Genomic DNA, 14,823 nt, shown 5'->3' on the forward strand with positions numbered 1-14,823 from the left:
GCTAATATTATCCTCAGTGGGGAAAAACTGAGGGCTTTTTCCCTAAGGTCAGAAACACGACAGGGTTTTCCATTCTCACCACTATTGTTCAACATAGTACTGTTAAGTCCTAGCCACAGCAATCAGACAACAAAAAGAAATAAAAGGCATCTGAATTGGCAAGGAAGAAGTCAAATTTTCACTCTTCACAGACAACATGATAGTCTATGTAGAAAACTTGAAAGACCTCACCCCCTACCAAAATTGCTAGAATAGATACAGAAATCCAGAAAAGTCACAGGATATAAAATCAATGCACAGAAGTCTGTTGCATTTCTATACACCAATAATGAAGCAGCAGAAAGAGGAATTGATACCATTTACAATTGCATGAAAAACTGTAAGATACCGGGACACCTGGGTGGCTCAGTTGGTTAAGCAGCTGCCTTCGGCTCAGGTCATGATCCCAGCGTCCTGGGATCGAGTCCCACATCAGGCTCCTTGCTCAGCAGGGAGCCTGCTTCTCCCTCTGCCTCTGCCTGCCATTCTATCTGCCTGTGCTCACTCTCTCCCCCTCTCTCTCTCTGATAAATAAATAAAATCTTAAAAAAAAAAAAACTGTAAGATACCTAGGAATAAACCTAACCACACAGGTAAAAAATCTGTACTCTGAAAACTATAGAACATTCATGAAAGAAATTAAGGAAGACACAAGGAAGTAGAAAAACATTTCATGCTCATGGATTGGAAGGAAAAATATTGTTAAAATGTCTATACTACCCAAAGCATTCTACACATTCAATGCGATCCTTATCAAAATAATACCAACAGTTTTTACAGAGCTGGAATAAACAATTCTAAAATTTGTATGGTACCAGAAAACACCCCAGTAGACAAAGTAATGTTGAAGAAACCCAAAGCTGGAGGCATCACAATTCCAGACTTCAAGCTGTATTACAAAGCTGTAATCATCAAGATAATATGGTATTGGCACAAAAACATACACATAGATCAATGAACAGAATAGAGAACCCAGAAATGGACCTTCAACTCTATGGCAACTAATCTCCAACAAAGCAGGAAAAAAACTATCTATTCAATAAATGGTGTTGGGAAAATTGGACAGCCACATGCAGAATGAAATTGGACCACTTTCTGACACCATACACAAAAATGAATTCAAAATGGATGAACGACCTAAAAGTGAGACAGGAATCCAGAAAAATCCTAGAGAAGAACACAAGCAACAACCTTTTTGACCTCACCTGAAGCAAGTTCTTACTAAATATGTCTCCGGAGGCAAGGGAAACAAAAGCAAAAATGAACTATTTGTAATTCATCAAGATAAAAAGCCTATAGCTAAGGAAACAATAAACAAAACTAAAAGGCAACCTAGAGATATTTGCAAATGACATATTAGATAAAGGGCTAGAATCCAAAATCTATAAAGAACTTACCAAAGTCAACAACACCCCCCCACCACCGCCAAACTTTAGTCACAAAATGGGCAGAAGATGTGAACAGATATTCTTCCAAAGAAGACAGAAAAATGGCTAACATCACTTGGCATCACGGAAATACAAATCAAAACTGCAGGGAGATACCACCTCACACCTGTCAGAATGGCTAAAATTAACAACTCAGGAAACATTAGACGTTGGTGAGGATGTGGAGGAAGGGGAACTCTCTTACACTCTTGGTGGGAATGCAAAACTGGGGCAGTCACTCTGCGAAACAGACACACACAACAGCACATTACTCAGCCATCAAAAAGAATGAAGTCTTGCCATTTGCAGTGATGTGGTTGGAACTAGAATGTACTATGCTAAGCTAAACAAGTCAGAGAAAGACAAATTCTATATGGTTTCAATAATAAGCGGAATTTAAGAAACAAAGAAGATGAACAATGAACATAGGGGAAAGGAAGGAAAGGTAAGATAAAAGCAGAGAGTGGGGGTGCGCCTGGGTGCCTCAGTTGGTTAAATGGCCGCCTTCAGCTCAGGTCATGATCCCAGGGTCCTGGGATCGAGTCCCACATAAGGCTCCCTGCTCACCAGAGAGCCTGCTTTTCCCTCTCCCTCTGCCTGCAGCTCTGCCTACTTGTGCTCTCTATCTCTCTGTCAATAAATAAATAAAATCTTAAAAAAAAAAAAAAAAGCAGAGAGTGGGACACCTGGGTGGCTCAGTCAGTTAAGCGGCTGTCTTCAGCTTGGGTCATGATTCCAGCATCTTGGGATCGAGTCCCAGGGTGGGCTCCTTGCTCGGTAGGGAGCCTGCTTCTCCCTCTGCCTCTGCCTGCCACTCTGCCTGCCTGTGCTCTCTCTCTCTGACAAATAAATAAATAAAATCTTTTAAAAAAAGAAAAGATAAAAGCAGAGGGCTAGGCAAACCATAACAGACTCAACTATAGGGAACAAACAGGTTTGCTGGAGGAAGGTGGGTTGGGGGAAGAGGTAAATGTGTGATGGGCATTAGGGAGGACACTGGTGATGAGCACTGGGTCTTACATGTAACTGAGGAATCACTAAATTCTACCCCTGAAACTATTAATACACTACATGTTAACTTACTTGAATTTAAATAAAATCTTTTAAAAAAAGGAAAAAATGAAATGAATTTCTTATAAACAATATATTGTGATTATGTCATGTTTTCTATTCACTCTGCTTATCTGTCTCTTTTGGTTGGTATATTTTAGAACATTTACATTTAAGGTAATTATTGCTATGGTAGCATTTAAGCCTCCCATTTTATTATTTATTTTCTCTGGTTCTTGCTCCTCTTTTTCTCTTTTCTTGCCTTCCTTTGAGTTATTTGAACATTATTGGGGATTCATCTGTATCTATTTGTAGAATTTTTGAACGCATATATTTGTATGGTTTTTAGTATTTGCTCTGGTATTAAAATATACATATGTGTTGGGAAGCCTGGGTGGCACAGTCAGTTAAGTGTCTTCCTTGGGCTTGGGTCATGATCCTGGGGTCCTGCGATTGAGTTCCCCATCGGGTTCGTTGCTCAACGGGAAGCCTGCTTCTCCATCCTGTGCCCCCGCGCTCATAAATAAATAAATAAATCTACAAAAAAAAAAGGCTGGGAAGGAAATGATAAAGGAGAGTATCTTTTAGTATTAGGAAGGAAAAAGAAACAGCAGAAAGACCAGAAATATGAATACATGCAAAAGTATGTTATTAATTATACACTGGTATATTTTATAAATCATAATGTTTATACAGTGTATTTGATGACTGAAGCGAGAACAAGCAGAAGCAAGGGGAATGGCAGGCAGAGGGAGAAGCAGGCTCCCCACTGAGCAAGGAGCCCTATGTGGGGCTCAGTCCCAGGACCTGGGGTCATGACCTGAGCTGAAGGCAGACGTTTAACCAACTGAGGCACCCAGGCACCCCTCCCCATTATTTCATTTAATGAGACTAAGATATCTGAAGATAAATTTTGCTGAAACTTCAATAATGTGGATAAAAAAACACAACCAAATTTGCAGATGCTTGTGGGAAGGTGGAGAACTTGGGGGAAATATGAAAAGGTTAGGAATGGAGATGAGGGTCATACTGTTATTTGTTTCTTTCCTGCATGTATTGGATTGAACAAATATTTTTTTTCCCTTTCTAGTTCTCTGCCATCTCATAAAAGATAAAGAGAAAAACCTCTCGATGCCTTTTTATAGTATGACAAATGTGATTTATAATAGCGTCATTATTTCAAAACTGAAAATGCTGTTTGGTCTTCTGGGAAAATAAATATATCAGAATTAACTTGTAGCTCCGGAGGTCAGTGGGTTGCTATAACAACCAGAAAAAAAAAAATGGTGCAGTAATAGCTCTCTCCCTCAAAGACAGGTAATTTACTAAGGATGAGATCTGTAAATGCAGATATTTGTTATATAAATGCAAACAAGCACCAAACACATTCGTTTGTTTCTTCCATAATGAGCACAACTCCATGCATAATGTGATGCCAGGAACAGGTGGAAAAAAACAGACATGGCCTTGCTTATAATGGGGTGCCCATTCTAGTGGAGGAGACAGAAAACAAAGAATATATCTATATCTATATCTATATCTATATCTATCTATCTATATATATATATCTCAATACAATATATCTATATCTATATCTCAATACACTAAATATTTCCTACATGTGAGAAAAGCCCTATAGGAAATAAAACAACGGAACCTGATACTGGACAAAGCAGAGAACTGCTGTTTTCTCTATATTCTTGTATAGAATATGGATATCATAAATAGCGACTTTAAGTACAGATTTAGTAAAGTGAAGAAACAGAGGATGGAGTCTTACAGGCTATTTATAAAAATTATTTAAGAAGCAAAACTGCTGGGGTACCTGGGTAGCTCAATTGGTTAAGTGCCAGCCTTCATCTCAGAGTCCTGGGATCGAGCCCTGCTCCCTCAGTTGCTTCCCCTACTTGTGCTCTCTCTCTGTCAAATAAATTTAAAAATCTTTAAAAAAAGAAAAAAACAAAACATCTAACTAAAACATTGTTATTATTTTGGCTCAAATTCCCATCAAACTGGGTGGATTCAACATGAGAATAAGAGTTGTTTGTGTATTTCAAAAATGGGCATTTTTTCATATCAAGAATCATTCTATTTTTAGTAATGGGCAAAAATTGGCAACAAATCCAACTGTCTCTGCTGAGCAGGGAGCCCAGTGTCGGCACTGGGCTCAATCCCAGGACCCTGGGATCATGACCTGAGCTGAATGCAGACGCTTAAACAACTGAGCCACCCAAGCACCCATCTTCTGCCCATTTTTAAATTGGATATCTTTTGCTTCTGTGTCATTTATTTCTGCTCTAATCTTTATTATTTACCTTCTTCTGCTAGCTTTAGGCTTTATTTACTCTTCCTTTTCTATGTCCTTTACAGGTAAGGTTAGGTTGTATATTTGAGATTTTCTTGCTTCTTGGGGTAGGCCTGTATTGCTATACACTTCCCTCTTAGGACCACTTTTGTTGTATCCCAAAGGTTTTGGACTGTCATGTTTTCATTTTCATTTGCTTTCATGTATTGTTTTTTAATTTCTTTTTAAAATCCCCCGGTTAACCCATTCATTTTCTAATACGATGTTCTTTAACCTATATGTATTTGTCATCTGTCCAAATTTTTCCTTGTGGTTGACTTCAAGTTTCATAGCACTGTGGTCAGAAACGATACATGATATGATCTCAATCTTTTTGTACTGGATGAGGCCTGATTTGTGACCCAGTATGTGATCTGTCCTGGAGAATGTTCCATGTGCACTCGAAAAGAATGTGTATTCTGTTGCTTTAGGATAGAATGTTCTGAATATATCTGTTAAGCCCATCTGGTCCACTTAGCATAATCTCCTCCAGTCTGGTGATGGGTATTAAGGAGGGCACGTATTGCATGGAGAACTGAGTGTTATACACAAACAATGAATCATGGAACACTACATCAAAAACTAATGATCTACTGTATGGTAACTAACATAACATAAAAAAGAAAAAAAGTCCCTCTGGTCCAGTGTCATTCAAAGCCCTTGTTTCCTTGTTGATCTTCTGCTTGGATGATCTGCCCATTGCTGTGAGTGGGGTGTTAAAGTCTCCTACTATTATTGTATTATTTTCAATGAGTTTCTTTATGTTTGATATTTATTGATTTATATATTTGGGTGCTCCCAAGTTGGGGGCATAAATATTTATAGTTGTTAGATCTTCTTGTTGGATAAACCCCTTTATAGATACAGTGCCCTCCTTCAACCCTAGTTACAGTCTTTGGTTTAAACTTTAATTGGTATTCTGGCTTTCTTTCGATGTTCATCAGCATGATAGATGGTTCTCCATCCCCCTCACTTTCAATCTGCAGGTGTCTTTAGGTCTAAAATGAGTCTATTGTGGGGAGCACCTAGACCAGTTTTGTTTTTTTAATACATTCGTATACTCTCTGTCTTTTGATTGGAATGTTTAGTCCATTTACACTCAGAGTAATTATTGATAGATATGAATTTAGTACCATTGTATTACCTGTAAAGTCAGTATTCCTGTAGATTGTCTCTGCTCCTTTCTAGTCTTTGTTGCTTTTCATCTTTCTTTCCCACTCAGAGTCCCCTTAAATATTTTTTGCAGGTCCGTTTTAGTATTCATGAATTTGTTTCGTTTTTGTTCAGAAACTCTTTATCTCTCCTTCTGTTCTGAATGATAGCTTTGTTGGATAAAGTATTCTTGACTATATATTTTTCCCATTCAGCAGGTTGACTTTATCATGCCACTCTCATCTGGCCTGCGAAATTCCTGTAGATTGATCTAAACTTACTTGTCTTCCCTTCTTTTCCTTTGCAGCTTCCAGGATCTTTTCCTTATCTCTGTATTCTGCAGATTTTACTACAGATTTTTGCAGACTTTGGTGTTGGCTGTCTTTTTGCTGAATTTAATGGGAGTTCTCTGGACCTCCTGGATTTGCATGTCTGTTTTCTTTTTCCAGAAAAGGGAAGTTTTCAGTTACTTGCTCAAATAAGCCTTTTGTCCCCTTTTTTCTCTCTTCTTCTTCTGGGACTCCTATAATATGAATGTTATTATACTTTATGAAGTCGATGAGTTCTCCAACTCTATCTTCATGATGAGTGCTTTTCTTTCTCTCTTTTCAGCTTCATTTCCGCCCATAATTTTGTGTTCTCTATCCCTTATTCATTCCTCTGCTTCTTCCATCCTTGTCGTCATTACATCCAGTTGGTTTCGCATCTTGGCTATAGCATTTTTTACTTCAGCCTGGCAAGTTTTTAGGTCCTTTATCTCTGCAGTAAGGTACTCCCTCGTGTCTTCTATGCTTTTCTCAAGCCCGGTTTTTATCTTTATGATTGTTGTTTTAAATTTTGGTTCAGGAATATTATATCGGTTTTAATTAGATTCCTGGGCATGACCTTTTCTTGTTCTTTCTTTTGGGATGAATCCCTCTGTCTTGGCATTGTGTCTAGGTCTCTGTCTTCTGTGCATAAGAAAATCCTGTTATGTTTCCTGCTTTTGAGAGCAATAGCTATATTAAGAAGAAGTCATATACTGTCCAGGGCCTGGCACTTTGGGAAGTGTTTCTGGTATATCCTGTGTGTACTCTGTTGTATTTTGGCTGCTCTTTCCCTCAAGTCAGCACCCTGCAGAGCTTCTCCTTGCCTGTAGTGGGGAATGTTTGGACCTTGTCCAGTCTGGTGAGTTTTAAATAGGTGTGCTCTGGTCTGCTTGTTAAAAGGGCTAGATCCTATTTCCACTAGAGCTGAAGCTTTGCAGCACTCTTTAGTTAGTAGACTTGGTGCATGTAGGGGGTTTGTGTTGGTTTCTTGGAGGAGGGGGCCCACTGCTGCTCTGGCTGTCAGGCACACATGTCCTAGAAAAAAAAGCACCTGCAGAGCGCAGGGGTGGGGCTTGGTGTAAGCAACTCAAGCCTCCACTGTGGGTCCTCTTCTGCTCATTGAAGTCCCTCTGTGCTGCTGGGCAAGGGGAAAGTGACATCAGCCTGGTTTCTCCCCCTAGAGAGAGGAGTTTGCCCTTGCCATTTTTTCAGGAAGCCCCCACAGAAGAATGAATAATCTCTATTCGAGTGTCCCAGGCATCCCTCAAATCCCTGTCTGGGTCCGAGCTGTCTGCCCACCTGGTGGTGCAGTGCTCCTTTGTTTTACCTCTGGGGCAAAAGTTGAGTTTCAAAACTCCAAACTCCAGACACACAGCTTGGTCTGGACCCACACTTATCCTCTGGGGGAGGGTCTCCCTGCACTGTAACTGGTGATGGTTTGTCCAAGAAAGGCAATTCCATGAACTTGTGGGGGCTTTGAGTTTATGGGGAAGTGCAGCATAAAGCTGGCATCTGGGCCTTCGCCTTTCCAGTACCCCTAACAGGTCGACCAGATGGTCCAGCCATGCATGGAGGGAGTTTAGGACAGACTGAGAAATGTGAACCGGTGTTCTTCTCTAAGCGCCTTCTCCACCATCACTTCAACCAACCTGAACCTTTGAGAAGGTTGATGTGGGGAATACCATGAGATGCCTAAATTATAACCATTACCGCTATTTCTGCTTCTGTACCTTCGCTTGCTAACCCATGAGGAGATGGAAAAATACCAGCAGACTTTCTATGGATACTCTGTAGCCACACATCCCACACCAGAATTTAACCTGACAGAATGGCTGCTCCCGGACCCCTCCCCTGGCTCTGGGCCAAGAGGAAACCCCTACCCGGAATTGGACATGACAGAATGACTGCTCCTGGACCACCACCACCCCCAATCCGGCTCTGGGCCAAGAGATAACAACCATCTGGCACCCTGCGGCTTGACAGGAAGAGCCCAGTCAATCCTGAGGTGACACATACCCTAGCGGCGCCAACTCAGCAGTTTGAAGAATGACAGCCCTTTGACCTAACCAATAATCTGTTCCCAGCCTTTTCTCGCTCTGTAGTGCACCAGTCATATTATAGAGTTCTTTTTTTATTTTCTCCTGGTATGTGGCAATTTGTTACAAGATACTATGATGTATGCTAAGTCCCTGCCTCCCCAAAAATAGTGTATAAAAGGTGTTGTGATCCCGAGCTCGGGACCTCTTAGCGTCACCGGCAACGAGTGCGCGGAGGTGTAGGTTCGAACTCATAAGAAATGACCCTTGCTGTTTGGCTTTGAAAAAAAATAAAGCTGGCATCTGGGTTAGCTGCCCTCAGTAGGTGTCTCTGCTTGTATGCTAATGAATGCATCATAATGTTCAGCAGTGCAGTGGCACCCGCTGGCTCTTTTGTCCCTTGAGAAGAGGGCCACCTCTCCTAAATGCACTCTAAGAAGGTAAACTATCTCTCCGCATGTGACCCAGGGCATCCTCAGACCACCGTGTCCACTCCCAGGCCTCTGCCCTCCTTCTACACTGAAGGACTGCTATGCCCTCTAGGCTCTGCCCAGCGTTGACTTCTATAACTTCAGTCTTTAACTCACTGATTGCAAAACTTGCCATAATCAGCCCTCCTCATTTTCTCCATCAGTGGATTTTGGGGACGTGCTTTTCTTGTGTAATCCCCTGCATACTGCTCTCTCTCTTTCTCTCTCTCATCTCTCTGTGATCATGGCTCCCTCCCCTCTGCAGCATATGTGATTCTTTTGTCCCCTAAATCATGTCTCTGTCCCTCCTATCTTGCACAATGTGGCCTCTTTTCTTCCTCTAGTTGTGCAGTTTGTTCTCCCTGTCCTCAGATCAAATTTCTTGGCTGTTCAGAATGATTTGGTATTTATCTAGCTGTTTGAGGGGAAAGGTAGGCATAGGGTCCTCCTACTATTCTACCATCTTAATACCTCCTCCCCAGGTGGATATTTCTTTGATGTTGAGTGGTATAAGTTCTTTCTTATTTGGATATTAACCATTTATTGGCTATGCCATTGAAAATTCACTAGGCTGTCTTTTAATTTTGTTGGTTGTTTCCTTTGCTGTGTAGAAGCTTTTTATTTTGATATAGCCCCAATGGTTTATTTTTGCTTTTGTTTCCCCTTGCCTCTGTGGGCATTTCTAGAAAAATGTTACTAAGGTTGCATCAGAGAAATTACTGCCTGTGCTCTCCTCTAAGACTTTTACAGTTTCAGGTCTCACATTTAGGTCTTTAATTGATTTTGAGTTTATTTTTGTGTGTTCTAAGAAAATAGTCCAGTTTCATTCTTTTGCATGTAGCTGTTCAGTTTTCCTCACTGTTTATTAAAGAGATTTTTTCCCTTTGCATATTCTTGCCTCTTTGGTGAAAGATTAATTGACCATAAAAGTGTGGGTTTATTTCTGAGCTCTGTATTCTGTTCCATTGATCTATGTTGATTTTTATGACAGTACCATACTGTTATGATTCCTACAGCTTTGTAGTGTATCTTGAAATATGGGATTCTGATGTCTTCATTTTTCTTCTCTTTTTTTCAGTTTGCTTTGGTATTCAGGGTCTTTGTGGTTATACAAATTTTAAGATTATTTGTTCTAGTTCTGTGAAAAATGTTGTTGGTATTTTGATAGTGAGTGCATTAAGTATGTAGATTGATTTGTGTAAAATGGATATTTTAATGATATTTTTTCTCCTGATCCATGCTGGTGGAATATCCTTCCATTTGTTTGTGTCATCTTCAATTTTCTTCATCAGTGTTTTATAGTTTTCAGAACACAAGTTTTTCATGTCCTTGGTTAAGTTTACTCCTATGCATTTTATTATTTTAGGTGCAATTGTAAGTAGGATTGTTATCTTGATATCTCTTTCTGCCACTTCATTATTAGTGTATACAAATGCAATGATTTCTATATATTGGTTACGTATCCTGAGACCTTCCTGAATTCATTTATCAGTTCTAGTGGTATTTTGTTGGAGTCGTCAGTGTTTTCTCTATCTAATCTCATGTCATTGGTAACTTTCTTACCAATTGGTTGTCTGATTGCTGTGCCTCGGACTTCCAATGCTATGGTGAATAAAAGTGGTGATAGTGGGAATCTTTGTCATATTCCTAATCAAAGGGGACAAGCTCTCAGTTTTTCACCATTGAATATGATGTTTGCTGTAGGTTTTTCATTATGGTCTTTATTAGTTTGCAGTATGTTCCCTCTAAATCTACTTTGTTGAGGGTTTTTTTTAAATCATGAATGGATGTTGTACTTTGTCAAATGCTACTCTGTATCTATTGGAACGGTCATATGCTTTTTATCCTTACCCTTGTTGATGTGAAGTCTCGTGTTGACTGATTTGTGAATATTGAACCATATTTGCAGATCAGAAATAAATCCCACATGATCATGGTGAATGATTTTAAAGGTACTGTTGGATTCATTTTGCTATTTTCTAAAAAATATTTTAGTTATTTATTTGAGAGAGAGAGAGAGCATGAGACAGAGAGCATGATTCATTTAGCTCTCTTGTTATGATTATATCCTGTTCTTTAATTTGGGGCCCATTCCTCTGGCTCCTCATTTTGTCAAATTATCTGTATCTGCTTCAGTATTAGGAAAGTCAGCTATGTCTCCTCTTGCAAGTCGTGGCTTTATGAAAAAGAGATTCTGTAGTCCCCTGCACTGCAATGTCCTCTGTTCACCAGAACCTGATGCTTCAGGGGTTTCTCTTGTGTGTGTTACATGCATCATACTGTTGTGGTAGAGCAGCATTTGTCTTAAGTCCAGTCATTTGTAATGGTTTTCTTTGTCTTTTGTGGGCAAGATTTCATCTCTGTGTTGTTAGTGGGCTAGTCTGGGGCTGCCTTGGCCTTGTGTTGAGTCAGATAAGACATTTTCCAGAGCTGGAGTAGCACTGAACTGCAGGGTGCTCTCTCTGTGTTGTCCCCAAGAAGCTTTTGTTGATGGGTGTGACCTGCAGTCAGACCAGTTGGTGGAGCCTCAGTTAGACTTGTACGTATGATTATCTTCCCCTCTCCTTGAGGCAGGAGTCTCTTTGGAATGGTGCTTGGCCCTAAACACATAGAAGCTGTTGGCACAGTGCCAACAACCTTGGATTGACTCCTGCCAATGGGATGTTAGAAGGGGCGAGTCTGCAAGAGCACACAGGGTCAAGCCACACGTTAACAAGGTCAGTGCTGGTACTTAGAGGGAGGGACCTTGCAGCTACCTGGGATAACTCTTGCCAAAGCTGAGATGGAGTGTGCCTATCTGTAGGAGAACATGGGTGGTGGTGGGGGGTACACTTTTACAAAGCTAGGTGAAGAGTGTTGGTGATGTGCTGATTCCCACAGGTGTCCATGTAACTAGGCTGGGGCGGAGGGAGGAGCAGAAATGGCACCTGTCCCCCAATCAGATGTTTTTGGAGATGTCTCCCACAGATCCCTACCCCTCCAGCACACACTCCGAGATGGGTAAATAAATCTCCCTCATACAGTCCAGACATTTTTCAAATTGCTGCTTCTATGTTGTATGTCAGTAGGGTTGTTTGTTTTGCTTTCTCTTTAAAGGTAGGGACTCATGTTCCTATCACCCTCTGGCTCTCTAGAGCTGAGCTCATTGATATTTAAAGTTCCAGGTGCTAAGCCACACTGATCATAAGAATTTCTGATGTTAGGTCCCTTTGGTTTTCAGAGCCAAAGGTTTTGGGAATGTCTTTCCAACATGAGCTCCCATGCCTGAGGTTGGGGGTCTAGTGGGGGTCTGCTCCTCTCCCCTCTTTTCACCCAGAGTCATCCCTCCTTCTCAGAGACTGTGGCTCCTGATGACAGAGTCATGATGATGATGTCTCTCTTCCCTTCCTACCTCTTCAATGTGCCCCTTTCTCTCAATTTAACTATGGAGAGACTGTTCTGCCAGCTTGACCCAGTCTTTGGGTCATTTTCTGGGTTATTTACACTGATGGGGGTGTTATTTAGGTATATTCATGGGACAAGGTAAGTCTAGGATCCTCCATTCCATCCTCCTACTCAGAAGTCTCCATAGAGTTCATCCTTCTAAAGTTTACAATTCACTCATTTTTACTATAGTCATAATAGAAAAACTAGATATCTAAGGGTACCTGTGTGGCTCAGTTGGCTAATTGTTTGACTCTTGATTTCAGCTGAGGTCTTAATCTAAGGGTCATGAGTCTAGTCCCTGCATAGGGCTCTGTGCTGGCCATGGAGTCTACTTAAAACAAAAACAAAATCAACTAGATATCTAAACTATTTAGATATTGTACAACAATCATCACAAATTTCAAAATATTTTAATTGCTCCCCCAAAACTCCATACCTATTAGCAATGAATATCCATTTCTTCCTGACCTTCCATATGCCCAGCCCCCAAGTCCTCAGAAACCACTAATCTCCTTTCTGTCTCTGTGGTTTTGCCTATTCTGGATATTTCGTTTAAATGGAATCACATCGGGACACCTGGGTGACTCAGTTGATTAAACATCTATCTTTGGCTTAGGTCGTGATCCTGGGGTCCTGGGATTGAGCCCCATGTCAGACTCCCTGCTTAGCAGGGAGTCTGCTTGTCTGTCTTCCTCTGCCCCTCCCCACTGCTTGTGATCTCTTTCTCTCTCTCTCAAATAAATAAGTAAAATTAAAAAAAAATGGACTCATACAATATGTGTCCTCTGTGTTTGGTTTCTTTCACTGAACATATTGCTTTCAGTCCATCCATGTCATAACATGTATCAGAACTCTATTTCTACTTGTGGTCAAATAATATTCCATGGTGTTGATTTTGGCATTTTTTCATCCATTTATCACCTAATGGGCATTTGTTTTTTTTCCTACTTTTTGTTAGTTATGAATAATGCTTCTATGAACATTTGTGTACCAGTTTTTTCTAGATGTATGTTCCCAATTTTCTTGAGTATATACCCAAAAGTGATATTGCTGGGTCATATGGTAACTATGTTTAACTTTTTGAAGAACTTCAAATGGTTTTCCAAAGCAACTGCACCTTTTTATTTTTTATTTTTTTTTTTAAATTTAAAAATTTGGGGGCTCTTGGGTGGTTCAGTGGGTTACAGCTTCTGCCTTTGGCTCAGGTCATGATCCCAGGGTCCAAGGATCAAGCCCCACATCGGGTTCTCTGCTCAGCAGGGAGCCTGCTTCCCTTCCTCTCTCTCTCTGCCTGCCTCTCTGCCTACTTGTGATCTGTCAAATTAAAAAAAAAATCTTAAAAAAAATTTTTTTTAATTTTAATTAAAAATTTTTCTTTGTTTTAGAGAGGGAAAGAGAGAACACAAACAGGGGGAGGGGCAGAGGGAGAAGGAGAGAATCTCAAGCAGACTCCACACTGAGCCTGGACATAGGGCTTGATCTCACAACCCTGAGATTATGACCTGAACCAGAATCGGGATTTGGATGCTTAACTGAGTCACTCAGGCACCCCCTCAACTGCACCATTTTAGATTCCCACCAGCAGTTATGAGGACTTCCTTTTTCCCATGTCCTTCCCAGCTCTTGTTGTATTCAAGGTTTTTTGTTGTTGCTATTTATTTCATTTTGTTCTTTTTTTTTTTTTAAGATCTTATTTTTAAGTAATCTTCACACCCAAAGTGGGGCCTGAACCCACAATCCTGAGATCAAAAGTCCCACATCCCACAGACTGAGCCAGCCAGCTGCCCTTCATTTTGTTTTTGATTCTAGCAGTCCATGTGGGTGTGAAATGTTTTTAATTTGCATTTCCTTTAATGACTACTGATGTTGAGCATCTTTTCTTGTGCTTGTTGGCACTTGTATAGCTTCTTTGGAGAGATGTCTATACACATTCTTTCTCTATTTTCAATTGGGTTGTTTGTATTTTTATTATTAAATTGTACAAGTTCTTTACATATAGTAGATGCAAGAATCATATCAGGTATATAATTTGCCAATATTTTCTCCCTTTACATTGTCTTTTCATTTTATTGATGGCATCAGATGAGGCACAAAAGTTTAATTTTTATGAAAACCAATTTATCTATTTTTTCCTATTGTTTTCTCACTGTTTTTTTTTGTTTTGTTTTTTTTTTTTTTACAAAAGCCCTGGATGTCAAGCTTTTCTCACAGAATGTACTCTGAAAAATGTCAAATAAAGACAAGTCCTGATAATGGAGCTTTTAGGTGAGCCACGAGAGAAGCAAATCTCTGGAAATAGGGCTTTTAGGGATCTCCAAATCTATTATGTCTCATCCAGTGGCTGCCAAACTGCTATTTTTTACAGACCCTGTAGTTGTGAAGCTGTTGAATTTTAAGGCTCCCATAAAGCTAGATGAGAAGGATGGGATTAGGGCATGTCAAAATGTCACAGGGCTTATTGCTCTTACCAAGATTCATCTATTTCCCTTGAATGACCACTTCTTGGCCTTTAGTTAATTTCCATAGTTCTGATACATTTATTTTAAGAGTTTTTTCTAGAGCTTTCATTGC

The sequence above is a fragment of the Mustela lutreola genome, chromosome 13 (assembly GCF_030435805.1).
Source record: "Mustela lutreola isolate mMusLut2 chromosome 13, mMusLut2.pri, whole genome shotgun sequence".
NCBI lineage: Eukaryota > Metazoa > Chordata > Mammalia > Carnivora > Mustelidae > Mustela > Mustela lutreola.